Here is a 26,674-nt window from a genome sequence, read left to right on the forward strand (position 1 = left end):
TGCAGGGCTGCGGTGGCAGAACTTGCCATTGCAGCCCCAAAGAAAAACTCAGAGCTGAAACAACTGCACAGTCCAAAAAGAAGCTCAATGACTTTACAAAGGGTTTCATCGACATAATTTATGTGAATTTAAAGTTTGGAGACACAATTTACACTTTTTAAAAAATTGGAAAGTTATTAACCCTTGGTAAGGGCAGATTCTGAGTGGTTTGGTTCAAAATGTTATATAAAGTAGGGCACAATCTGTAAACGGCAGTACGGGTGTCTCTTCGTTCACAATGTGGTTGTGATGTGTTGAGTTGCTATATGTTTGTGGCCTGTTTAAAGTAAAAAAGATAATTTTTCATTTTCTGTAGTTTGTGGTTCTTTATGGTTCTTCATTGACTCAAACTGTCAATGAAGGTTCTCGTTCATCCAGGTGGTGTAGTGTTGAGGTTGAGTCATATCAGCTGGACTTAAAAAAATGTAAGTCCATCTTAACATGGGAACTGTTATTATTAATCCTGTACAAGCCATTTATAAATGGCTTGTAAATATTTGGTCACGCTTTAGATTGGGGGGGCTGCAAAACACTCAATAAACTGTTAACAAGAACACAAGTATTACATGCATTGTTGTCTTATAAGGTATTTGTATAAAATTGCAAATGCCAAAAAATACTTTATAAATGATTAATAAATGCTTATAAATGTCTTTATAATCAGCTTCATACCACATTAGTCATGGTTGTTAATGTCTTATTAAGGCCCGTACACACCGGGATGAATATTCGCCAGGCGTTATTCGCCAGCGTTTTTCGCTGCGTTTTTTGTGTTCACACCCAGGTGATTTTCGCTGACGATGAGCCGAGCGAACATGCAATTTCATTCCCTGACATTAGATGGCGCTTAATGTAAAACAGAAATACTCCTGTACACAAGGTGGCGCTGTGCAACTTTACGCTTCTTAAAGTCACTTTTCACTCAGAAGAAAAGAGCAAGTATTTACGCGCTTGTCAGAATCATACAAAGAAAACATGAATATTTCAAGCACCAGTTGCTCCAACTGGTGCTTGGTTCGGGGATATTTCAGAATGTCCGTCATTATTTCTTCGCGGCAGTGTAGACGCTACTTGGAGTCTATCTTTTTCGCTGGTATATGTGCTCAGAAAGGCAGTTTTGTGTTTAAGCGCCCCCAAGTTGTGTTTTACTGTAACTTCAGAAGCTCCAGACACGTGTGCCATTGCGCCATTCTCATTGGTCGTATAGTTTTCGACGCGATGCGTCAAATCAAAAAAACGAACCCGAGGCGTTTTTTTAAAAAGTGACGCTTTGACGCGTGGCGTTTTCTCGCGTCGGTGTGCACACTCACATTGGTGCCCTTTGTTTAGTCACAAGGCGTTAAATGTCGGCGAATATCGCTGGTGAAATTCGTCCTGGTGTGTACGGGCCTTTAGTAGTTGGAAAAGTTTTATGTATTTATAACAAGCGTATTTAAACTTGTAAGTCAGTTGTAAGACATTTACAAATGCTAATTAATGTACTTATAAGCGCCTTAATAAAAAATTAGTAGTGCTTGTTAATATCTTATAAATGGTTTATTAAGGACTCTTATAATAAAGCGTTACCCTTTATGATAAGAGTCCTTAATAAACCATTTATAAAACATCAACAAGCACTGTTTTTATAAACAGCTTATTTAAACTTGTAAGTCAGTTGTAAGATATTACAAATGCTAATTAATGTACTTATAAGCAGCTTAATAAAACATTAACAGTGCTTGTTAATGTTTGTAAATGGTTTATTAAGAACTCTTATTATGAAGCGTTACCGATGTTTATCAAAGTGGTGTCCAAAGAAAAACTTATCCATACACCGAATAACTACAAACATACAGTACAGACTCACCTTCAAATGAATTGGAAGTGGTGTCCAAACTTTTGGTATGTACTGTATCTGTTTGCAAAAACCTTCACATATGTACATACTGAAGTACAAAATACAGATGCACACGCACATACAGTACTTATATGCATACAAGACAAACACATGTTCAGTATACAACATTCCTGGGCAAATACAAACATTACAAAGGTGAGCAGGCACCTGTTCTGCTGCAGTCATTCTGATGAGGTTTTAGTAAAATTCTGCTAAAGTTGTATTGGAAGGCTGCTACAGTTCTGCTGGACTTCTGTTGCAGTTCTGCTGGAGTTCTGTAGCATGTCTGTGGTTTTGAGACTTTTCTGCCATGCAGAATAAAGAGCATCTCCAGGATGATAAGCCGGTAGCGGGTATTAACACAAATATCTTCTTCATCAGAAAATTATTTTCTTCCGTTTTATTTTCTGTACAAGAAGTTAAATATTGTCTGCACTACCTTCACTCATAAACTGTGGTATTCTTTTAGTTTACATTGATTAGCATGTGTCAGTCTAATGTGTCCCCCCTCCCACTTCTTGTCTGCTCTCTTTCAGGGTATAAAACGTGGTTCACAGTCCTACCCCCACAAAAAAACAGTAAAGATTTTCTGCCTCCAGAGGCCTCTATTGATGAATGACCCCCACGCTCCTCAGAGCATACAGATATCAAACATGCAGACGTGTGCAGGGCGGCTGGACACCTCTGAGGTGGGGGTGAGATGCTATCTGCTGCACTCAGCTGACGACCTCTCACAGCTCATTTGTCTGCTGCAACAAACTATTACTTAGAAAGGATGAACCTTCATTGGACAATTAGGAGAAGAATAGATTTTTTGTCCACATTAAGAGACCACCCACAGCCCTCAATGCACAAATTTGTCTGCTTTTCTTATTTCAAGAAATACAATGACACCCCAAGGACAAACACAGACGATCATCAAAATGCAAAACACATTCAGGTCTGTCCGAAAACTGCTCAAAAGGAGAGGTGTGCTCAGGGTTTAGCAGCTTCTTCCTTTAATCTGTTTCATTTAAAGCCAAATCAATAAAACTTTATTAGAAGAGCCACAAGATAACAACAAGCAGGCAGAGCAGAGACCACTAAAAATAATCCATCACGCAATCCTTTTCTTGTTCCAATTCTGAACACTAAAGCATTGAGGGCTGATTTATAATTTGGTATATTTCAATTTTAGCCAAATCTTTTTGAGTCTCTCTGTCTAATTTTCATCAGTAGGCTCAGGTTCCAAATGAATGCTTTCTGCAAAGAAGGTTCAATTCCCAGTTGGGAGTCCAGTTGAGAGTTTGTAAACAGAGAGAGAGAGAACAAATGTTTAACTTGAGCTCCAACACTCAGCTTGCTTTGTCAAATGACGACTAGAGTCTGAATTCAGAAGGAAAACTGTTTCCCCATAAGTCCCATGTTCAGAAGTTATACTAAAAGTGCACACCCATTGGTTTCAAAAGGCTTTTTTGAGTTTGCTGTTTAATTTAGTTAATTTGATGCTAGAGCTCACATTTGAACACAACTAGGGGGGTCTTTGATTGTCAGATAGATGAACTTGACAAAATCCAATTTTACTTTGTCTCACCCCCTTTTTGGAACATTGTTGTTGGGCAGAACTAAGTATGGGGGACTTGCTTGTGGATTCCTTTGTGCCATGTGGACATTTGAGGAATATTCTTCATTTCTGAAGGCCTTAATGTTTCAACTGTATTGTGATCACGGAAAATACAGAACAAGGTAAATCCTGAAGAATCTTTTTTTTTAAAAGGTGTTTAATTGAAATGACTCATTCTTGTTGGAGATTGTGCGCTGAGAGGATGTACAGTATTACAATATTTGTTTGAAACAAATATTTGATGTTCGGTCATCCATTTGGCCCGTTTGTCCTGCCGCCAGATTTGCTTTTCCCGGCTGCTCTCATACCCCCCCCCCCCCGCCATGCTGGTCTTAGTGTGGTCAGGTTGGTGGGGATAAACAACACTGCCTTCCTCAGCTGTCTCCCATGAGTCACAACAGTCATTTTATCCTTGAATGCTGCAGAAATTGCATAAAGCTCAGCTGTGAACTGCCACTCTCCTACTGCTGGGCGATTACAGGATATCCTTCAGAACCTGATCACTCAGAGGTTATACTGGAGGACTAATATGGCGCTGATGTTCCCAAGATGTCCGTGTGTGCATAACTAGCCGCCACAAAGGTTTTGCTTTAATCAGAGACACAAATGTCACACAAATGACTATTTTAATAAATCCATTGCCTCTCTGAGGCAGAGGTGGTTCTGACTCACGACATGAATTATTGTGCCACTGCTCTTCTCTGTGATTAAAGGCCACATTTGATAGGCTCCTTATGAGAATCCAAGCATATCTAAGTCTGCAGGCCACAGATTATTCATTTTCTTGTTACCGCCTCTGGTCTGCTGCTTAAATCCATACATGCTCTTTGCAGGTTCACCTGAAATTTCTCAAATCTTTAAGCCATTAAGGGGCAGCACCTGTGCAGGCCTTGCTTTGTCCTCCTCATCAGCATCACAAATACTTCAGGAATGTGTGTGCACATGCTTGTCCTCGGCACATGCACGTCTTCTAAAGTGCTGACTGGAGTCATTTCCCGCCCGCTGGCAGTCTGCCTGCAGCCTGAGATACTGTGTCCCTGTGAGCTTGTGAACAGCTATTGATCGGCTGGAAAACACCTCAAGCTTTCCATTATCGCCACATGAACACATTTCAAACCGTAAGAGTCCGCACTGAAGGCGAGTTAAGTTTTTAAATATTTATCTCCCATAGTGGAGGGAAGGCAGAAAAGCACCATACTCAATGCAGAGGGTTTTGTACTGTATGTGCATGCACATGTCTGAAACTGCGTGTGCATGTGACAAGGTAGCAGAAGTATAATAAAGACACACAGTCATTGCAGAGCCAATCATTAAGGCAGTTTTTAATTAGAAAATATTTACAGATTTGATCTCACAGATTCTGTGCAGATAAAAAAGGAAAAATTCTCATAAAAGTTTAATCCTAACATTGTTTGTGTCCGTTTAAAATAGCATGTATCTGCAAGTTGGATGGGTGTACACCATTGATTGTATAGGAGAACTGGACTCACCTTTCAAATAGTAAGTACCCGCTGGTCCCAAGTGACCAAATTCCCATTGATTTCCAAAAGAATTAAACAGCTATTCCTCAATCATTATATTTGTCAAAATAACCATTCTTGCTCTGCTACATCTTTTTTTAACATGTTTTTGCTCATCTTAATTTTTTTTCCCTATTTTTTTTTTCTGTAGTGAAAGGTATTCAAGTTATAAATCAGTCAATTCGTTGCTTCAATAAAAGTATGAGGTGTCAGGTCAAATGTTTGATTAGATTGGCAGATTTTCCCAAGACGCTTTCAGTGGTAGGGGTGTGGATTTCCATCAAGCTCACTCCTGATTGGAAGGAGTGGTTGCCATAGAAACGTTGACTCAGACTATTGACCATATAATATAACTGGATGGACGCCCACAGAAAATGCCTTGCTTCTGGTTCCGACAAAATAAAGTCCATTCAGTCACCCTTTGTGGCATCTGGTTTGTCAGTTTATTACTTGAATAACTTGCGATAAAGCAAAAATATCATTAAAAGAAATAGGATTAGCAAGAACATGTTCATAAAAAGGTATCACCGAAAGAATTATTTTGTCTAACATCATGACTGACTAATAGCTGTTTTTTTCTTAACCCTTGTGCTATCCTAGGCACTTTAACGTTGGGTCATCTAGACCCACTAAACAGTGCTCTGAACCTTTTTTCTTCAATGATTGTTGATCCTCACTGGTGTCCATGGATTACATGAAATCTTTCCACCTTTATCCACCTTTGTCATGGTAGGGAGAACACGTCAATGTAAGGGTGGGGTCATCTAAGATAGCACAAGGGTCAATAGAAGTCTATAGGATTTCTGCTTTTTGGGACTAGCGGGTGCTTTGTATTTGGAACGTGAGGGGGGAGGGGTTGTTAAGTCCAGTTCTCATTTACTGTGAATGACAGACAGACAGGGCTGTACGGTTAGCGCTCTTGCCTGGAAACAGAGTCACCAATGGGGGACCTTTGGTGATCCGAGACTCAGACAGTCTTGGATCACTCACTGCTTACTGACTTCGTCTGGTTTTAACAAAGCAATAGCGATTGAATTGACTTTGTTTCATTAGGGCCAGAAGCAAGTAATTTTCCGTGGATGACGTCACACTAAGTCCAGTTATCTTATACAGTCAATGGTGTACACACAGCTACAATCGAGCAAGTTTCCTGGACCATTCCCTTTATTTCACAGACACATATGCATTGTTTAGGACTGATCATATAATTGATTCTAATGTGTTTGTTTTATTGATGCCTGATTTTAAGGTATTGCTTGTTTCAGCACAGAGCTTCCTGTTGCTGGGCAAAAACCCAAGCAAAGATTCAGGGAGGCTTTTTTTAATTCCTGAGCAGAAACTGGATTTCTAAACATCTAAACATGAGTCTGGATGTGTTTATTTTGTTTTTCACTTGCAGTTATTACCTATGAGAATCGTTTCCCTATGACCTTTCCTCTCTTTTGTCATTTGTGTGACAGTGTGTGTGCGCGTGTGAAGGCTTTTTTGTTTGTGCAACTTTAAATTTGAAATTAAGAGTGAACCTCCATTCCAAAGCTTTCTAATAAGTGACTCTGAGCCTTCTGAAAAAACTGCTAAGTCTCCGTTTGTATTTAGAGTTCTGTGTTTAATCACAGTTCCGGGTCCTGTAACCAGCGACGACCTTTCCGGCATGTAGCCCGTCTTTGCCCAACAGTAGCCGGAACAGGCTCCGACAGCCATATGACACTGAAAAGAGTGACAAGATGGATGGATGAATGGGAGTTAGGTGTAGGCCGTTTAGACATAACATCCAAACGATGTAACCAGAGCTGTGGTTACCTGGTGTTCTCTGTATTTCTCTGTACTTTCAAAAAGCTGTGTAGTGCTGGTCATTCCCACTGTTCCTCTGTGAATGGACATAAGATGGCAGACAGTTGCTTTGTGATGTTATTTTCCATTGGATTGACAGTTTTATCTAAAGATGTTTGCACCATTTATAAAACTGGAAACATTCACCTAAATCTGTATGAGAAGCTGAAACGCTTGTGTTAGCAGACAGACAGGTGCGACCATCTTTGAATTATAAAACCTGTTAGGAGAATTTCAACCAAGCATAAGACATCTGGCCTCAAAGGGGTGGAGACTTGTCTATTAGTAAGGAAAAGAGAGGAAGGAAAGGAAAATGGTTTGTTAAAAACCTTTTTGAGAAAGCACATCTCTGACGCAGTTGGACCTTTCCGACTTTAGCAGCTTGCTGTCATTCCATGCAACAGAGGTTGGTCAAGGACGCAGCCAAAACCATGCCCCCCCCTGCTGCAGTCTGATGACATCATGCGATGGCAACAAAAAGAGACCTGGCTCACCCCCACCCTAGCCTTTTGGTCACACACCTCTTGGAGAACAAAGGGTCAGCCTTCGATGTGTGTCTGTCTGGAAAATGAGTGTTAAAAAAATGAAAATGAGTGTCTTTGATCCTCACAGAGCTCCTTATTGAGACTCAGACCTGACAGGTATTGTGGAATTGTCCCTCTGAGTGGGACCTTTATCAGCCCATCTGTTGTCCTGGATGTCCTCAGAGGAAAATTCCAAACATGGCAGCCTAAAGAGAATGCCATTGTCCTCACAAATCCTATTGGGTTTGGAAACAGTCAGTATTTCTTTATCCAGTTGCACAACTCAGATCCAATGTGAAAAAGCTAATACTGGCATTTGGAAAATAATGCAAATTACTGTCACTACGATTTCCCCATTTTTGACTGTGGACACTGTCTTACAGGTTGAAGAAGAAATGACTGACCTTTAACAATCATCTCACCAGCACAGCAGCCGCCAGTGTGTGAGTCTTCAAAAAGCTTTGTGAACAAAGAACGTTTTTCTCACGTGAAGCAGAAGCTTCTTCAAACTCAAGCAGAGCTGGACTTTGTTCGGTTGCTTTCAGGAGAAATCCAGGATGGTGTTGGTGGGAGTTTCATTCCTGTTAGATGTGATGTGCATTATTCATAGCGATGAAGACACAGCCATGTTAATCTTGGAGCATGAGGGACCTGCAGCGTGCTGCCTAACTGGCTGTTAGATGTCGGCTGAGGCAGAGAGCGTGGGAGGGAGCTGAGAGCAGGGAGGGGCTGTGATATGAAACTGTTTTACACCGACTTCATTAAGATCAAGGGACACATGCACAGATGGAAGTGGCTCCACACTGGAACGCCACTTTTTTGGTTCTCTGACCTTTGAAGAATGACTTCCATCCGAAGTGCCCCTTGATCAAGGTGGCTATCGTTCACTCTCCCAGTTGGAGCTGCTCTATCAGCTCAGGGTGTGTCATCTGCCTTTCTTCAGACAAAGAGTTCACAGCATCCAGCTGGAAAAGACACTCTCCTGGTTCTTGAATGTGACATTTTGGTATATCCAACAAAAAACATGTTTGAGGAGCTAGACTGTGAAGCCCTGGTGGAGGAACAACAAAGGCATGAGTGAAAACCATATTACTTCAAATGAAAACTGTCCTAATCAGTCAGAGAAGATCCACCAACCATTAAATGGAACTTTACCAAAGGGAAAGATGGAGCTAAGATGCAAGCAGTCCTCTCCGATTCTCTTTACTCTGAGAACCACTTCATTTCCCACTGAGTAGGGGTGGGATTATGTAAGCTTGCTTCTTCCCACTCCTTTTCAAGCAATAAATCAAACTCTACTTATAACTCAGTTAATAATCACTGTATTTAATTAAGCATATATGATTTAAGTGACGTTTTTGTCTGTAATGAGTTTGATAAATATGTGTAAATTCTTTATTGCTTTGACTACAATGCTTGAAATAAATCAACAGCCTAAGTCACAACTGCCCTTACTGGTGGACACAGGCTGTCTCCAGGAAAACAAATAGGCAAAACTGTATAGGTACGCATGTGGCCCTCATGAAACATTAAGATTGTAGACCACCTGGTGACCCTGTTTGGCCAAAATGTTCATGAATATTTTTCTATGGGAAAGCGATTTCCAGAAATAAAAATGAAAATTCACAAAATGAAACAACTGGAATAGATACTTTTGATCATACATTTGGTTTTTCGATCATCCGATCAGTGATGTCCCATAGTACTTGCCTTTCATTGTTTCTTCTTTGGTTTCATTTTTAACCTTTCCTTTTGATTTCTGGAGAATACATTCTTTTTCCAGAATGTTTTTTTTTCTTTTTAACAGATAATTGGTACTATGGGACATGGATGATTGGATGATGATGTATGTTCATCATTTCAATGGAAAGTCATTTAACATTAAGCAATACTAGATATGCTCCGTACCAATTATAAAACAGCTGCCCGGTGGACAACTGTGCTGTCGACCAGGCGGTACAGCGTCCGGGCGGCGCTAGCCAGCTGCCTGGTGGACAGCACTGAGCACTAAGCCAATGTGGGCAAACACAGGTGGGGCCACAGTGGAAACTGCAGACAAACCCATCTGGGGCCCACAATTTCTGCCCACTTGGGACTATTCCTTTGTTCAGAGAGTAATGATGAGTCGGTCGCAGATATATATATCTTTTTTTTCTATAAGCTGCACGCTTCCTCCACTCTCAGTAGCCACATGAGGAAAAGAGACAGACAGACAAGTGTAACAAGAAGAAACAACAACACAGAAAGATAAAGTGGAAAAAAATATGTAACACCAGGAAAAGAAGTAAAACCTGGAACCATTTCCCCTTAATTTAATCTAGAACTGACTCATAAACTAACCTGCACCTGAGAACTGAGAGAATCTTAAAACCACAGCAGATCATTACTGACTGAAGCTGAGAAACTTGCCAACCGAGATTTATTCAAATCTTTTTGCATATTTTAATTTATATTTTATGTTGCAGTGTTTTGTGTTGTTTTTTTTTAAATTTGATAAAAAATAAAACAGATTTTTTAACTATGTAAATTTAATTGTAGTTTTTTGTATTTTAATTTGTTTTATCTTTACATTTTATCAGCAGGCAACTAATAAAAGCATTTTATATAAAACATATTAAGAAAAACATGTTTTTTAATATTAACAATTCATTTTGTGCATGATATTACATTTTTATTGATATTAAATAATTTAAAACAACAAAACAATCTGAAGAGCTGATTTGGAGCACAGAATTGGCTCTTAGTGAGCCGAGCCAGAAGAACCTGTTCTCAATGAGAAAAGCCAGAATTCCCATCACTATATGAGCTTCACTAGATGAGCTGTGGTCACATTAATTTATAAACAGGGGAAAAAAATTTAGTCAGTTTGGTAGAAAATTTCATTTACTGAAATTTGCGTTCAGACATTGACATTTACAATCCTAACATTTTTTAACATAAAAACATTTATCCACACATTCAGGACAGATATGCCTAAATATTCATGTAGCATAGCTCAAGAATTTCACTGTTGTTTCTTTTTATGAAATGTGGTATTTTAACGATATTTTATTTTTTAAACTAATCTTGCAAACAAACAGTATTTGCTTTATACTATACATGAAATGTTACTAAGTGACAACCACATTATAATTATTTATGAAAGAACACATGACTTAACACACTCTTTCATGACATGCTGCGTCTTTTTTGTTTCATTCTGATGCACTTTTCTAGTCTGGTCAATATATGTCAGTTTGTCAAATGCTTCACAACTCTGAACTATTTCAATACAATTTGATTCATTTTGGTTCAGTGGTTCAGAAAGCTTTGGTTTCTCCATTATCCAAAACATTTAATGTTCCAAGAAAGACAAACTTGGAGCAGAACACAAAAAGACATCTCTTTAAAAACAGACTTAACTAGTGGTTGCAGGCAGCTGTGACCGACTCAGGAAGAAGTAACTGCTAACCTGCGAGAACAAAGCATGAGAAAACCATGCCAAAACCAAACCATGTCAAAAAAATTGTTTTAAATCAGCTCGACCAATAAGTAACTTCATAGAAAAACCTCCATTTTCTTTTGCTGTGAAGAAAAAGATTGATGATTTTGGTTTACAAAAAGGCAATTGACACATGTGGTATGTACGAAATTTAACAGCAAATTCACATTAACTAAAATATTGTATGATATTTAAATATGCACAACTGTAAAATAATTAAAATATGGTGCATATAATCCAGAAAACTAGTTAAAGTCTTTTTTTTTTCCCTGTTTCTTTTTTAATTTTATATGAACAATAGAAAGCAGGTCAAGCCGGGCTGAAAGGGGACCTTACTCTGCTTCAGCATCTGGTGGCATCTGGGCCCAAATTTATATGTGATGTTGCAACATCTTGTTTCAAAGCCAAATGCAGAAAAAATAAAATGAATAAAAAACTAAATAAATTAATAAATAATTAACAAAAATCTTGGAAGGTATCCAGGAAGGTAAGATGTTAAAATGTGTAAACTTAAGTATTGCCATTTTGTTTATATATATGTTCAGTTTTTTATTTTAAAATGATCAGGAAAGCAGATGTAACACAGTATGTGCTCAACATAATGTGTATATATTGTTTACATAATGAAATTTCATTATATGACTCATTTTAAAATAAAATATTAAATATATGCTCCTGTTTAATATGTAGATAGATAATACAATATATAGTTCTTTAATTTAAAAAAAAAACAGACTATCAGAACAAATGGATTTCAGTTGACAGATTAATTCCTAGCAGCTGATTTTCACAGGTTTACCTGAGTTGTGATGCTGAGCAAAAGTCCTTAGAGACACGTGGAGGAGCTTGATGCTACAGCTTTTCTGTTAGCTTGGAGAGGGATGTTGAGCCCTTTTAAAAGGAAACGTCTAAGGGATTGAATACAAAACTAGAGAACGTGTCAAGCCAAGAGACAGACATCAACGCTGGAATTCACTAATGTGAAAAATTAAGGAAATTTTGCTCTTTTTCCAGAGAGAAACCTTGTTTTGGACAAATTACCTGAACCACAATTGTAACTCCGAAAGCTGCTTCAAATCCATCTGTCCTGGCATCCCTGGTTAGTTTCTTCGGTCTGTGCTGAATAATGCAGACTAGCCAAACTTTATTTCTCACAAAGTGCAAAAGTGGAGCTCTGTGGTGACCCCTCCTGCCTCCCGCCATTATTCTGCTCAGATGAGCAAAGGACTTTCAGGCAAAAAACAGTAACTGAGAGGGCAAAAGACTTGCAGCCTCTGCAAGATAATGCTGGACAGAAAGATATATACAGGTTTTTCTGAGGCTGATCTTTACTCTTTTCACTCTTCTTCGTTTGCATTTTCAGTTCCTCACTTGTCATCTCACCCCTCCTTCCCCATATGTCCCCTTGCATTTTTGCGACTCCCCTCCTCTTAACCCTCACCTCCTGTGACTTTGCAGTACCAACCTCTCCTCTGCCCCATCCCTCCCTCTCTCCCACCCGCCAATCTGCCTCCCATCCTCCTCCCTCCCTCCGTTCCTTTCAGGGCAGTTTCTCCTCTTCTGAGAGCCACACCTCATGAATTATTTACTCCTGCATCTCAGCGGGGATCCTGGCAGCCTTTCTGGACCACTTCAGCTGACAGGGAAACATTTTCCCTCAAAGATACAGACCATTTTTCATCTACACTTTGAGAAACTGAAAGGTTCACTTCTCAAGTGTTTGATGCATTTTCCAGCTTCAGACAATCATTTTCCTCTTCCTGTTCCCACACAGCAGGTGCAAAGCTGCCGTGGACACGTGTGCATGAACATAAAGTGAGAAAAAAGGAAGGTGCCACGCCCCACTCAGCATCCCAGCGCTCACAGACTGGGCTCCTCTCAGCCAGAAGCAGAAGCTGCTGCGGCAAACCTGCAGGCTAAAACCAAACCGTCCCTCCATCTTGATCAGAACCAGCACCTCACCAGCTCATCATGCCGGTTCTGACTGCCACATCCAGCCACTCCTGTCCTTCACCGCAGCGAATCAGCTGATGAGGGTCTGCTGCTTTAACAGCGTACATCAAAGGCTGCGGTGCTTCCATTCTCATGTCAGAGGGGTCTCCGTCAGCTTTCTTTAAAAAAAAACTATATACGTACATATACATGGAAAATGCAAGCACCCCCTTATTATTTATATCGTAATATACTCATGTATTATCTTGATTATCAAGTAAAAAAAGCAGCAGGACTTTTAGGAATCAGTGTAGCTTTTCCTTCTTGTCTTCTGCTGCAACAAACTGTCTCTGAGGGGGAAACCACACCCTGTATCCACACATGCGCGCCCACACACACACACACACACACACACACACACACACACACACACACACACACACACACAGAGAAGTGAACCAATCAACAGTCAGGTGTGAGGCCAGACATTTCTCTGCCTTACTGTTTTTCTCACGTGAGGTGAACTGACTTCCACAGAGGAGCAGAGAGAGAAAAAAGAACAAAGGCTGCAGATGGGCGGAGAAATGGGGACGAGAAGGGCAGAACTCCGTCTTGACATTCGGGGTTTTGGTAAAGCTGAACAGCTCCTGTCGGGATGCGGTTCAAGCTGTTTTTGCAGATGCATCAAAACTAAAAAAATGTAAGCAACAGATATAGACGTGTAACTGGTTTGGTTACTTTTCTATTTCATTACTTCTTTTCTCCCTCTAAGACTGAAACCATTCAAATGTCAAACTCTGCTGGCAAAAAAGAACCAGCAATTAAAAATCATTTCAAACAACAAGAATATAAATGTGTATTTTTTTGTGAATTCTTCCTGGTGTTTGGTCCTGTTGTCTTGTTTTTGGATGTATTTTTAATGTAAACGTGTTCTTGTATTTTTAGAAATGTAACTTCTTTTAAAGAGACTGAGTCTTTCACGCAAATATAGGATTCTACCTTTTAATATTTCAGCATTGATTTTCTATACTAGAATCAATGGTTTAAAAACTACCTCAGCTATGTCTTTGTAATAATTCATCTTTGTTTAATTTTACTCTAATATTCATCATTTTTTGTTCTTAAAACAGTTCAAACGCCAAGTTCCATGACCGGGGTTTGGGGCGCTGAGGCACCCGCCCTAGACTGCCACCCAAACCACATTGCACGGGTGGTGGGCCCATGGGAGAGTGATCCTAGATCGCTCCTTCGGGCTGAGCCCAACCAGGACCCGTGGGAAGAGCCCCAGTCACCAGGCGCTGGCCTGCGAGCCCCAACCCCGGGCCTGGCTCCAGAGTGGGGCCCCGGTGACGCCAATCCGGGCGACGTAATCGGGTCCTTGTTCTATCCTTTCATCAGGGGGTTCTAACTCCCACATCTGGGAGAACTTTAAACAGGTACAAAGGGAGGTTGGAGACACCGAGTCCGAGTGGACCATGTTTTCCACTTCCATTGTCTCTGCTGCTGCTCGGAGCTGTGGTCGCAAGGTCTCTGGTGCCTGTCACAGCGGTAACCCCCGAACCCGGTGGTGGACACCAGAAGTAAGTGATGCCGTCAAGCGGACGAAAGTCTTACCAGGACTGGCTGGTTTGCAGGACTCCAGAGGCAGCTGACAGGTATCGGCAGTCTAAGTGAGCTGCGCCCCGGACTGTTGCGGATGCAAAAACTCTGTTCTGGGAGGAGTTTGGTGAGGCAATAGAGAAGGACTATCAGTTGGCCTCGAAGAAATTCTGGCAAACCATCCGTCGCCTCAGGAGGGAAAAGCAGTTCTCTACAGGCACCGTTTTCAGTGCAGGTGGGGGGCTATGACTTCGACTGGGGACATTGTGGAAGGAATACTTCGGGGATCTCCTCAATCCCACTGACACGCTTCTTTTGAAGACGTAGAGAAGGAGGACTTTAGGGTGAGGCTGTCTATTACCAAAACTGAAGTCAGTGAGGTAGTCAACAAGCTCCTCTGTGGCAAGGCTCCCGGAGTGGATGAAGTCCGCCCTGAGTACCTCAAGTCCCTGGATGCTGTGGGAGTGTCTTGGCTGACGCATCTCTGCAGCATCGCGTGGCAGTCGGGAACTGCACCACTGGACTGGCAGACAGGGGTGGTGGTTCCCCTCTTTAAGAAGGGGGACCAGAGGGTGTGTTCCAACTACAGGGGAATTACACTCCTCAGCCTCCCTGGGAAAGTCTATGCCAGGGCACTGGAAAGGAGAGTTTGACTGATAGTCGAACCTCAGATTCAAGAACAACAGTGCGGTTTCCGTCCTGGTCATGGAACAGTGGACCAGCTCTACACCCTCTTTAGGGTGCTGGAGGGATTGTGGGAGTTCGCTCATCCAGTCCATATGTGTTTTGTGGATTTGGAGAAGGTGTTCGACCGCGTCCACCGTGGTATCCTGTGGAGGGTGCTCTGGGAGTATGGGGTCCGGGGAGCCTTACTGAGGGCTGTCCAGTCTCTGTATGATCGGAGTAAGAGTTTGGTTCGCAGAGCCGGCAGTAAGTCAGACCTGTTCCCGGTGCACGTTGGACTCCGGCAGGGCTGCCCTTTTTTCACTGGTTCTGTTCATAGTTTTTATGGACAGAATTTCTAGGTGCAGCCAGGGGGCGGAGGGGGTCTGGTTTGGGGGCCACAGGATTTCTTCTCTGCTCTTTGCAGATGATGTTGTCATGTTGGCTTCATCATCAGAGTAGAACCGCTTCTCCTCCACATCTAAAGGAGCCAGTTGAGGTGGCTTGGGCATCTAGTCCGGATGCCTCCCTGGAGAGGTGTTCCGGGCATGTCACACTGGGCGGAGGCCCCGGGGAAGACCCAGGACACGTTGGAAAGACTATGTCTCTCGGCTGGCCTGGGAACGCCTCGGGGTCCCCCCAGAGGAACTGGAGAAAGTGGCTGGGGCAAGGGAAGTCTGGGCATCTCTTCTTAGACTGCTGCCCCCATGACCCGATGGGTGGAGGAAGACAATTTGTGACAATTTTTGCACTGGTATTAATTTCATTTTGAACTTTTATACGTTCCTACTGCCTAGTAATACCATGTGGTCAATTACCTTTATATATTTTCTATCATTTAATCAACAGCAGGTAAATTTATTATTTTTCAAATGTTTTAGCTTTTTCATTTCCCTCAGCATCTTCAAAAAAACATCAGTGGTTTGGATACTTCTCGTTTTTTTCCTTGTAAAGCTAAGGGAATTTTTTGTTATTGTGTTCTGTGTGTTGACCTTGTGACTTTCCACGTGCAGTTCATCTGTTCACATTGCCTCTAGTTTGAATTTTTTTTTTTTTAAATGTTCAAGGTCATGCTGTCCAAACCTGCTTATGATAGCTTTAACATCTGTTAAAAATGATGTGAACTGTGTGTGGAATCAGACCTGAGCCCCGTCAGCAGGGAGACTCTCTCTGTCCCCACAGTGGAGTCTAATCTGAGCCTCACTGAGGGCCAGCATCCCCAGTGCAGCAGTTAACTTCACTCATGATGATCAAAACCTGAAGATGTGCTGCAGCCCTGCAGCTGCATGTCAGCAGGGCTTCAATTGGAAGGTGAAAGGAGAAAAAAAAAACTACGCCACGCCCGTAATGGAAGATGGTCGCATTTACTGCATTGTGTAGTCAGGGAGCTGCAGTGTTACGCAACACCCAGCTGCCTCAGCACTGCAAACACTCCACAACTCTGTCAAACTTTAGATCCAAACACCTCTTCAAACAAATGTTCCTCTAAATATTTTTTGGTGAAAATACTCAAAATAATCTGTCACTATGTGAGTCCTAAAGGTAAGAAGCATCACCCCATCATAAAGTCTCTGTTGGATTTGTGTTTTTGAGTGAGTCCACCTGCAGCTCACCCACTCTAAAAGTGAACTGCATACAGATGCAATTTGTGAAAGTTTGAAAGCGCCCGGTGAAAAGCTGATGGTCATTCTGAAATTGTAATTAAAAATGTGTAACTTACCAAATGAAATGCAGTTTCAGGAGCTTCTTAATTGAAATTTAACAGAACCCCTTCCTTCCTTGGTTCCTGGGAACAGAGGATGGCCTGAGGTTTGCTGAGTCAGCAGAACTGGGGTGTTCTTGGGGCAGGAGCTGCTTTTCTGTGAGGTTCAGCAGAATGCAAAGTGAACCCAAAACCACCTGAGCAGAGATTCTAGATCACAACTAAATCTTTGAACAATAGAACGGAAAGCAGGCAAATGCATCTCTAAAGGTGTCTCTAAAGTTGCCTGCCTTAAGGTGATCTGACTGCATTATGTTCATTGTTTCCAACTCTGTATAAAATTATGTTTGTTTGTTTCAACAACTGAAACAAACAAACAAAAGCTTCTGTGTTGCTCGGTTCTCCAGAAACTGCTTTGGTGGAAAAATATGGAGAACCTAAAAGTCATTAAAATAAAGAATTTAATTCTTCCCATGACTAAGAGCTGGAAATAGTAGTTTAAATGATAATGATCATGTTTTAAATGATACAAACAAATATGCATAGAGATCAGTGTATAAAATGTAAATATGTAAGAGGGTTTGTCACAGTTGGGATGTGAGGTAAGAAGGCGCCACCATCTGGTTTGAAAAGGCAAACATCCCCTTGAGTTAATCAATAAATCTCTATGAGATTTTCATTGTTTTCAGCCTAAAAACATGTCTTTTCCTGCAGTTCTTCCCTTTATCATGTAAAACACTTTAAAACTTGTTTCTTTGACAACTATAAACAGATGCAAGCTTAATGCCAATATTTCTGTGTAGATAGCCACTGTTCCCAGAAGATGCTATTTCCATTAAAAAAACTTTTAATTTTGTTTCATTTTACATATGAACCAAAATTACAAGGCCAAAAAGAAAGTCAATTTTAGGAGCTAAACACAGAAAAAATATAACTGAAATTTAAAATAAAGAATAAAAATCAAATCTGATCAACTCAGGTATCCATAAACTCACATTTTACTCCAGTCGAGTTTTAAGTTCATTTTTGAAACAGATTTAAAAACATGTAATTTTAGCAGTCTTCAGATCTCAATCTTCATGGTAAAAAGGACACGAGGGAGCCAAATCAGCAAAATCTCAAGAGAAAATGATCCTTTGTCCTACTACAACAAAGATTATGTCTGAACTGTATTATATAAGCTTTAGTATCTTTAGAGCTATTAAGCATTTTTGACCAAATAATATCCATGATTCACACAAAAAAATTAAAAAATAAACAAAGTGATGTTCTGATAAGATAAATAATATCAGATTTAATAATATTAGATTTAATATCACCCAACAACCACTAACAGTTCAGTTTGTTGTATTCTGTTGGCCTTCTGAGAACACACTAGGGGTTTTTATCCTTGATGATGCTACAAATCTTCGGAAAGTGATTTCCCAACTTAAAAGTAAAACCTGTTCTCTGGATCCCATCCCCACCTCTCTTCTTAAGTCAGTGTGTTCCTCATGTGAGGAGTAACTCCTGAATATCGTTAACCGCTCTCTTCAGTCTGGGATCTTCCCCAGATCCTTAAAGACTGCTACGGTGGGACCCACTCTGAAGAACAGTGGTTTAGATGTTTTGAATCTAGATAATTACCGACCAGTGTCAAACCTGCCATTTTTAAGTGGGATTTTAGAAAAACTACTTTTTATTGAACTAAATGATTTTATTAATAAAAATAATATTTTGGAAAAATTTCAATCTGGTTTTAGATCACATCATTCCACAGAGACGGCACTGGACAAGGTTATAAATGTCAGGTCCAACTCTGTCGAAAAGAAAACATCTGTTTTAGTGTTTAGAGAACACTGCCGGCCCCAGAAAACCAGAACCCAGGGGACGCAGCCACCGTTGCCAAGGGCCCAGTTCCCCCTACCAGGGATGGGGTAGGGGACAGATGGTCCAAAGTCCCACCTTCTTTGTGAAATGCGTGTGGGTTTGTGAGGGTGTGCATGTATGTGTGTATATGTTGGAATGTATATTTGGAGGAGTAAAGGGTGTGTGTACTAAGGGGGTGCAGTTAAAATTGGTGGGAGGGGCACTGAGGGGACATCCTCCTGATTACTCACAGTGATGTCCCCTCACCCTCCCAACCAAGGGGCCCTAAATGTCTAACGTGCGGTTAAAATTGGCAGGTAGGGTGCTAAGAAGACATCTGCTGCTTGCTAGCAGTGATGTCCAAGCACCCCCCATACCAAGGGCCCTACATGTCTAAGGTGCAAATAAAACCAAGAGAGGGGGGGCCCATTCCATACGGCAACCATGGGAGGGGGACCACTCCCAAGTAGCTCCTCCCCCCAAGGTGCATTGCAGGTTAAACCCCCCACCCCCTCACCCTAATATGAGATTATATGAGGAAGGGGGTAAGTCGGGGACAGCTGGTAGACTGTCCCCCGGTGGTCAAACAGCCCCCCCCCCAGCCCCCCCCCCCCAGCATAGGGCCAGGTCCCCCCAGCCCAGGTTTCCCGTCCCCCAAGGCGCCGACACCCCAGGCCCCACACCACCCACCCCATACAGAGAGAGAGGAGCCAGAAAGCGCCCCCCTGTTTAACTGGTAGCTGTTCTTCACCTTCTGAATTAGTCACTAATTGACTGAAACTCCACCAACATCCACTTTATTCACTATTCCCCAAAATTAGGCCAAACATAAAAAAGTGCGACACGCTAACGTGACGGTCAGCTACAGCCTCACATTAGCGTGCTCGTGTGGGTTTTTCTCTGAGTTCTTCAGTTTCCCCCACCCAACCAAGAACTACTGACTGTATAGTTCAAGATTTCCAAATTAAATTCATCCTAAAAACTGATTAAGGGAAAAAAAACAACAACTTTAGTTTGAGATTATTAGCAGACAAGGCTAGCATTGAGGCAGGGGTTCCTGGGTCAGCGCCTTCTGGGTGCAGGGCACACAATACACTACCACAGGACCCCCCAGATCTAAGATTAAGAGCCAGACCTGGGAGATCCAACTGCAGTGACCAGTTCACTGACAAGGTTCGGTCACTGATGTGAAGGATCCCTCTGAGGAAAACAATGGAGTTACTAATGTAAATTAAAATAGATCAATAACCAAATTAATACATAAATAAACATTAATAGACAGATATTTAACAGTAATATATATATTTACTTATATACATACAGACTAAACTAAACTAAACTAAAAACTAAACATAAAATGAGTAAAAAGAGAACATAAATGATTAAAATATCAAATAAATTCCTAAATTTCAACTGAAAGCAGATTAAAAAGATCTTGAGCCTTCCATTAAAAACATGAACAGTCTCTGCGGCCCTGAGGCATGCTGGGAGGCTGTTCCAGAGGGTATCGGTATCAGAGGGCCTGAGGGTCTGCGAGGGTTCCTACTTTAAAATCATATCAGATAAACATGAAGGCACAAGACCATACAAAAATTTATAAACCAATCAAAGAACTTTAAATTAACATAAATTCACATCAGGGAATATTTTATAGCGACTGATCAAACCCCTTTACAAAAAAAGGGGCCAAATTTTCCCCTCCGTGAACCGCCACATCATCGTGGTGGGGGGGTTTGACAGCTTGAGTGATCCGAGGACCTAAGCTGTCTGGGACAGATGGCCCTGTTAGGGTCTCCCATGCCAGACAGGTCCTAGGTGACGAGCCAGACTAAGAGCGGTTCTGACCATTTTGTGATTACACCAAATAAAAGATGGCATCAATTTAAAAGGTAATGACTAAGCTAAACAGACTAGGCTAAACTTTTAAAATATGTCCAGCATGAGAGGCTTTCTGCTCTGATCTGTTTTATTTGACCTCTGGAAGAGGCCACCATGTTGAATAAAAAAAAAAAAAAAGCACCTTTAGTACCGGATCTACTGAATACTCGTCGTTGGGATTTTTAACCTGTAAAATGTGAGTATACATAGGGTTCTATGGTGTAATGGTTAGCACGCTGGACTGTGAATCCAATAGTCTGAGTTCAAATCTCAGTAGAACCTTGAAACTCTCTTTACTCAGCAATGGTACATGGATCTAAACAATCCAGTGCCTCAAAGTAACACATCAAAAATAACCAGCACCCTCAAACAAAGCTTCTGGCCTTTAGCAACTAATTTTTTTCCTCAAAAATATTTGCATGCACTTTACTGTTAGAGTACAAAATATGCCAACATTTTACAAAATTTTAACCATTCAACTTTTAAAATGTTCAGCTCCTTCAGATTATTCCTGCTATTACTTTTGGTTTTTCAAATCCTTCAACTTTTTAAAATATTCCAGGTTTTCTGGGATTTTTCCCCCCATAGAAATACACAGGGAAATTATGGTGCATGAGGTCCCTGGTTCAAGACCCTGTTCGGACACTTCCAATTTGTCAACCATTCAACTATTAAAATGTTCAACTATTTCATCTTATTTCAGCTATGACTTTTGGCCCTTCAAATCCTTCGACTTTTCAAGATATTCCAGGTTTTTCCAAGATTTTTGCTCCATTAAAGTGCATGGAGAATCCTTGAAACCTTTGTTTCTTTCAACCATTATAACTTCAACATGCCTTTAGCTAGAAACACCGTTAAAACATTAAACTGTTCACAAGACTTTGGACTTCAATATAAGTTTTGAAATTATTATGGGATGACATCACCAACTACGGTTTGGCGGCCATTTTGTGCCTAAATGTGAGGCGATTTTAAACTTCAGTTTTTACCCATTTTAACCAGTTTACTATTACAATGTTCAGATCTTTCAGCTTAATCCTTTCAGCTATTACTTTTGGTCCTTCAAATCCTAGAACCTTTCAAGATATTCCAGGATTTTCCAAGATTTGTGCTACATTGAAATACATGGAGAATCCTTGCAAACCTTTGTCTCTTTCAACCATTATAACTTCAACATACTTGTAGCTAGAGACACCGTTCAAACATTAAAATGATCAAAAGGCTTTGGACTATAAAATACGTTTAGAAATCATTATGGGATGTCAACACAATCTACTGTTTGGTGGCCATTTTATGACAAAATCTGAAGTAAATATTGCAATAAACTTCATCCATGGCTGGAACTGAACATATTGAAATTCACTGGATCTGGACATATAAGGAATGTGGGCGTGGTTAGCAAATAAACTGCTAAGGACATCCAAAGGTTTCCTTTTCCGATTAGTCTGAAACTGACGTCGATTTGTTCATCATCCCCAGGCGACCCAGACATAAAATGGTTGCTATGGAGATGAAATCAATAGAAAAGCTGCCATTTTGAAAAAAGTGGATTTTCTATCAAATTAGAACATGTAGCTTTACCAATATGATACTCTCAAACATTGTGTTTCTTCAGAAACATCTTCAAATTTTAAACAGTTCAGCGATTTTTTTCAACAATTTCAGCTTTAATGCTTAACTCCTACAAACTTTAACTTATTTTAGCCATTCTACTATTACAATGTTTACAATGTTATTTACAATGGTTTTTTTTGCTTATTCATTTTCATTCTCTGACTTTTTTTTTCAAATCTTTGAACTTTTAAAGATATTCCAGGATTTTCCACAATTTTTGCTCCATTAAAAAAAAATAGGGAATCGTATTGCTTAACTTCATTTACAGTTTTTTACTGAAGAAATCTATGTTTTTACATCTTATTCTTTATTAGGTTGCAGCTTAATCTTTGAGAACCCAGATATCGGTTTTAATTTGTTTTAAAACTTTTGTTAGGGAAATAAAACATTTTGTATCTTTATCCGGTCGAAACCTGGTCTGCTTTTATCTCTCCCGATTTCTTGAACACACATGGGAAGATCTGAAAAGCGAACAGATTTTTTCCTACAAACTTGGTGACCCCGGACGTGAGTGGGGGAACGCGGACCGAACCGGACCGGATTATTGTGGTGAATTTTACGTATTTTCCTGAGAATTTCGGCGTAAAAGTCGGGGACCGCCTCCAAATGGTCGACGTCTCCTGAGGCCTCACTTATAGTACTGTAAGTAGGAACCTTTTATGAATTCTGCATATTAAATAAATTAAATTAAGGAGATTTCGAGTGAGTGGGCGGCGAATCATACCCCAGTTATTGGAGTCGGAAGTGTAATAAGGTTCACCCGTTTTAGCCCTTGAACAAAGCGTTCAGAAAACGGAGGGGTGTCTGTTGGCCTGTGACATTGTGATGTACGAAAACAGTATAAATAAAAATTAATAGGTTCACCTGTCGGTCTTGAACAAAGCGTTCATCAAACGGAGGGTTTTGCGTCTGTTTTGGCCTGGGACACCTAATGGCGGACGAAAAAACAGTGTTACATTAGGAGCTAATTTTGCGCGGTAGGATAATTTGAAAACAAGAAGGAGGTGGCGCCCTCTACAAATTATTTTTTACGGAGAGTGACCAAAGAAGGATTCAAAATAAACATGAAAGTTGAATTTGACAGAAATGAGGAGGAGGAGGAGGACAAATACACTCCACACCAACCACATGTCCTTGCCACCAATCAGGATTTGACGCAGGTAGGAAGACTCCAATATAATTTAAGATCCAGAAAAGACAAGAAGAGTGGGGGCACAAGACATATGTTTCCTATGCAACAGCAACAGGAGCGGGTTCATGCTCCACTGTTCCCCCGGTGGAGATTCAGGTAACTGCAGGAGCACAGGTCTTCAGACCACAGTACCGCTGGGTCAAGGATGCAGATGAAGGGATGGAGGAAACTCTGACTGGGCTGTGGAACTCCAGTGTAACTGAACATTTACATTCTCCATGATGTACTCCCTTGAGACCGGTTTTAAAAGTAGATGGTAAAACTTATCGCATGGCACATGATTTAAGGGCTGTCAATGACGCAACCATTACTCCAGTCCTACCTGTGCCTGATCCACACCGCATGCTGTCAACTTTAACCCCACAATGTGTGTGGTTCACTGTCATTGATTTGGCAAACGCATTCTTTTGCATTCCATTACATGAAAGTAGCAGACACCTATTCGCATTTCAGTACAAAGGTGTCCGCTTGCAGTACACATGCTTGCCACAAGATTTAAAAATTCCCCTGGCATTCCCCCAGTCCAAGAGAGGGCAACGGACAATAGGGGATCTCACTGTATTTTTGTTATTGTTTTTTGCGCTTTGGGTTAAGGGGTGTTGACCTTAGTGGTCCCACTAGGGCTCCTTGTTAGAATAAATTTGTACATATGTTATCCCATATGTTCTCAGAACTTTTGTGTTGTTGTGTTATCTATAGATAAAGTGTGTTTATTGTTTTTCTGCAAGGAACGTGATCCTGGGAATGCAGTAAATGATTTTGTATTGACCCGGCGACAGCTGTTCACCTTAAATGTGCAAAAATCGGCCTAATCTACAGCGGTGAACAGACAATCACAAGGGATGTTTTGTTTAGCTTCCTGACGATGTCAAGAAATGTTCAGATTGGTTTCCTAACTTTTGTAAACCATATGTGTGTGTGTGTATGTTTGTACCCCTTACCCTTTAGAAATGAAAATCACATGTTGTATGTTAGGTAATGCCCAGATTCTAATAAAGGTGGGAGCAGAGCTTTGCAAAACTCACAGGAAACTAGTGTGTTGTCTGAGTACAAGCTTTACTTTGCTCTCCACGTGAAAGGAATTCCTCGAGTCCGCGTCCTTTCTTTCAGCATACATATAGTTAAGAAGTGTTGGTTTAGTTTTAGATCCAACACTCCTACTCTTAAAACTGAAAAACCAATATCAGGTAATGAGAGAATGAAGAGAAATGTGTTTTATGAGGTCTGGACTTATACCAGGGAAGCTGAAGAACTCATGTGTGGCTCTCTTGCGCCCCCGTTAGGATTCCTATATTTTTGTTACAATCCCAATCAGACAATAGATGTGTTAATAATAACACCAAGGGGGAATTTTAAACATAACCACTGGGGAACGGCAAGTGAGTGGCGGGGTTATCACTGGTACATGCGGGGATTGTTGGGGGATGGAGGATGGGGATCAATATTTAGATCCACAGCAGAATCATTTTGATAGAAAGGGACCTATGGGTGGACATCCCAGGCTCAAAAGTGGTCCAGAATAATTTCCAACTTTACTGTTTCAGATTAGTTTTTTACCTTCCGTGTTAACACCATTGGTCAACCTTTCCCTACCCCTACACAGGGATATATCACTATTTGCTCACGATTGCTCATCTGTGCACAGGCGAATGGAATAGATCCGTGTTGGCAGGTTATGTTCTGTCCAGCCCCTAACGCTACCACCACCACCCTCATACGGATAAGATTAGGTTTCGGTCCGGCCAGACAGGTAAAAAGCATAGAAGGAACTCCTTCCACAGATAGTTGGTTCCAGATTGTGACAGGCACCAGTGGGGAAGCCAACAACTGGTTGCTGATGGTTGAAAAAGCAGCAAATTCAATAAGAGAAGACTTTGTTGTGTGTATGGGCCACTGTCCTTTGTAGCGTGTGGTTCCCGCAGCAGTTCCAGCAGAATTTGTGGCTGATTTAATGACTAACAGAACTCCTTTTAGCCCAGACTGTCGGAAACTGGATCAATATTACCCTCTGGCCCCCAGTGATAAAAGTAAGCCTGTTTTTGACCAAAGTGTTGCCCCTCAGATTTCTCATGTTTCGAGTTAAGTTATGGAAATGGTAGTAGATTTATAGGTAAAGTTACTGACGATTGGTGTAAATGAGACACAAGCCCTGACTGACTTCCAGCCACACTCACGAGCAGACATATGGATATGGTGTGGTGGAAATCAAATATTTGACAGATTACCCGTGAATGCGGCCGGACGATGTGCGTTGGTCACTTTGATCTTACCCGTTTTTATTCGACCGATAGATTTGACAGGTGTCGCGGCCCCGCTGACCCAACAGCCTACTTGGAGATGGTCCAAGCGTGAAATGGGTTGGATGGGCCAGAATGATCCGACATACATCGACTGTCTTGGTGTCCCTAAAGGCGTCCCAAATGAGTATAAATTGATTGATCAAGTAAAAGCAGGCTTTGAGATTTTCATATGGATAACTCCTAACAAAAACATGTTTTTTACAGTTGATCACATGTTTTGCAGACCACATGTTTTTTACACTTTTGCAGCTGTATTAAATATTTATTTATTTAATAATAATCTCATTTTTGATAATAATTTTCACAATAATTTTAATAATATTTTTTAATAATTTAATATGAATGTCATTTGTGATGTCCTTTTTTGATGTTATATTATTAGATTATTTCTGAATGTCGTTTTTGCTGCCACAGATAAATGAAATTTCCCCATTGTTGGATTAATAAAATCATCTATCTATCTAAAGGCTACCTCCCTAATGGCATTCCAAAACAGAATTGCATTAGATATGTTACTGGCGGAGAAATCTGGTGTTTGTGGTATTTTTGGTGATCAGTGTTGTACTTTTATCCCCAATAATACGCAGGCTGATGGGTGGCTATTGAAGGTATGCGCACATTAAATAAGAAAATGAAGGAACATTCGGGAGTTGATATATCCATGTGGGATGACTGGATGAAAGTGTTTGGTCCATGGAAAACTTTGACTTCCTCCATCCTTGTTGCAGTAGCAGTTTTTGCAGCTATTCTCACTCTATGTGGTTGTTGTTGTATTCCCTGCATTAGATCACTTATGACACGCCTCATAGAGAAGGTGGTGGGAGAAAGGGATCGGGAGCACAGACAATATGCCATGTTACCTGTCAGTGATCCCTTTTCACCTCCCCGGCTGTGAGATCAACTTGTGTGATTTTGTTCTGCCTTAACATGTCTCCATTTCCCCCCTTAATTTCAGGTGTTCCATTTCTTTACATGAAGTGTTATCTTTTTTACTTTTTAATTTGAATTTGCTTATTTTCTTTATTTGCTACTTTATTTCTTGTTCTATGTAACTTATATTAACAAAATTGTGC

The 26,674-nt window shown here is 40.8% G+C and overlaps 1 long non-coding RNA gene and 1 other non-coding gene across 3 annotated transcripts; one reads left to right on the top strand and one right to left on the bottom strand.

Moving 5' to 3' along the window:
- Window positions 1-4,820: 4,820 nt before the first annotated feature.
- On the bottom strand, window positions 4,821-8,612 carry LOC144990508 (uncharacterized). Of its 2 annotated transcripts, XR_013654478.1 has the most exons (4): window positions 7,198-8,612; window positions 7,016-7,088; window positions 6,839-6,905; window positions 4,821-6,745 (listed from the first exon to the last, which is right to left on the bottom strand). It is a non-coding gene; the product is annotated as an uncharacterized LOC144990508 (long non-coding RNA). The 2 variants fall into 2 exon arrangements; XR_013654477.1 differs by lacking the exon at window positions 7,198-8,612 and having other exon boundaries at window positions 6,839-7,191.
- Window positions 8,613-20,705: 12,093 nt separating this feature from the next.
- Window positions 20,706-20,777, top strand: trnah-gug (transfer RNA histidin (anticodon GUG)). The gene has a single exon. It is a non-coding gene; the product is annotated as a tRNA-His (tRNA).
- Window positions 20,778-26,674: the final 5,897 nt, after the last annotated feature.

Source organism: Oryzias latipes (genome assembly GCF_053564925.1).
Source record: "Oryzias latipes strain Hd-rR chromosome 1 unlocalized genomic scaffold, Olatipes_Hd-rR_3.1 chr1_Y_3".
NCBI classification, from domain to species: domain Eukaryota; kingdom Metazoa; phylum Chordata; class Actinopteri; order Beloniformes; family Adrianichthyidae; genus Oryzias; species Oryzias latipes.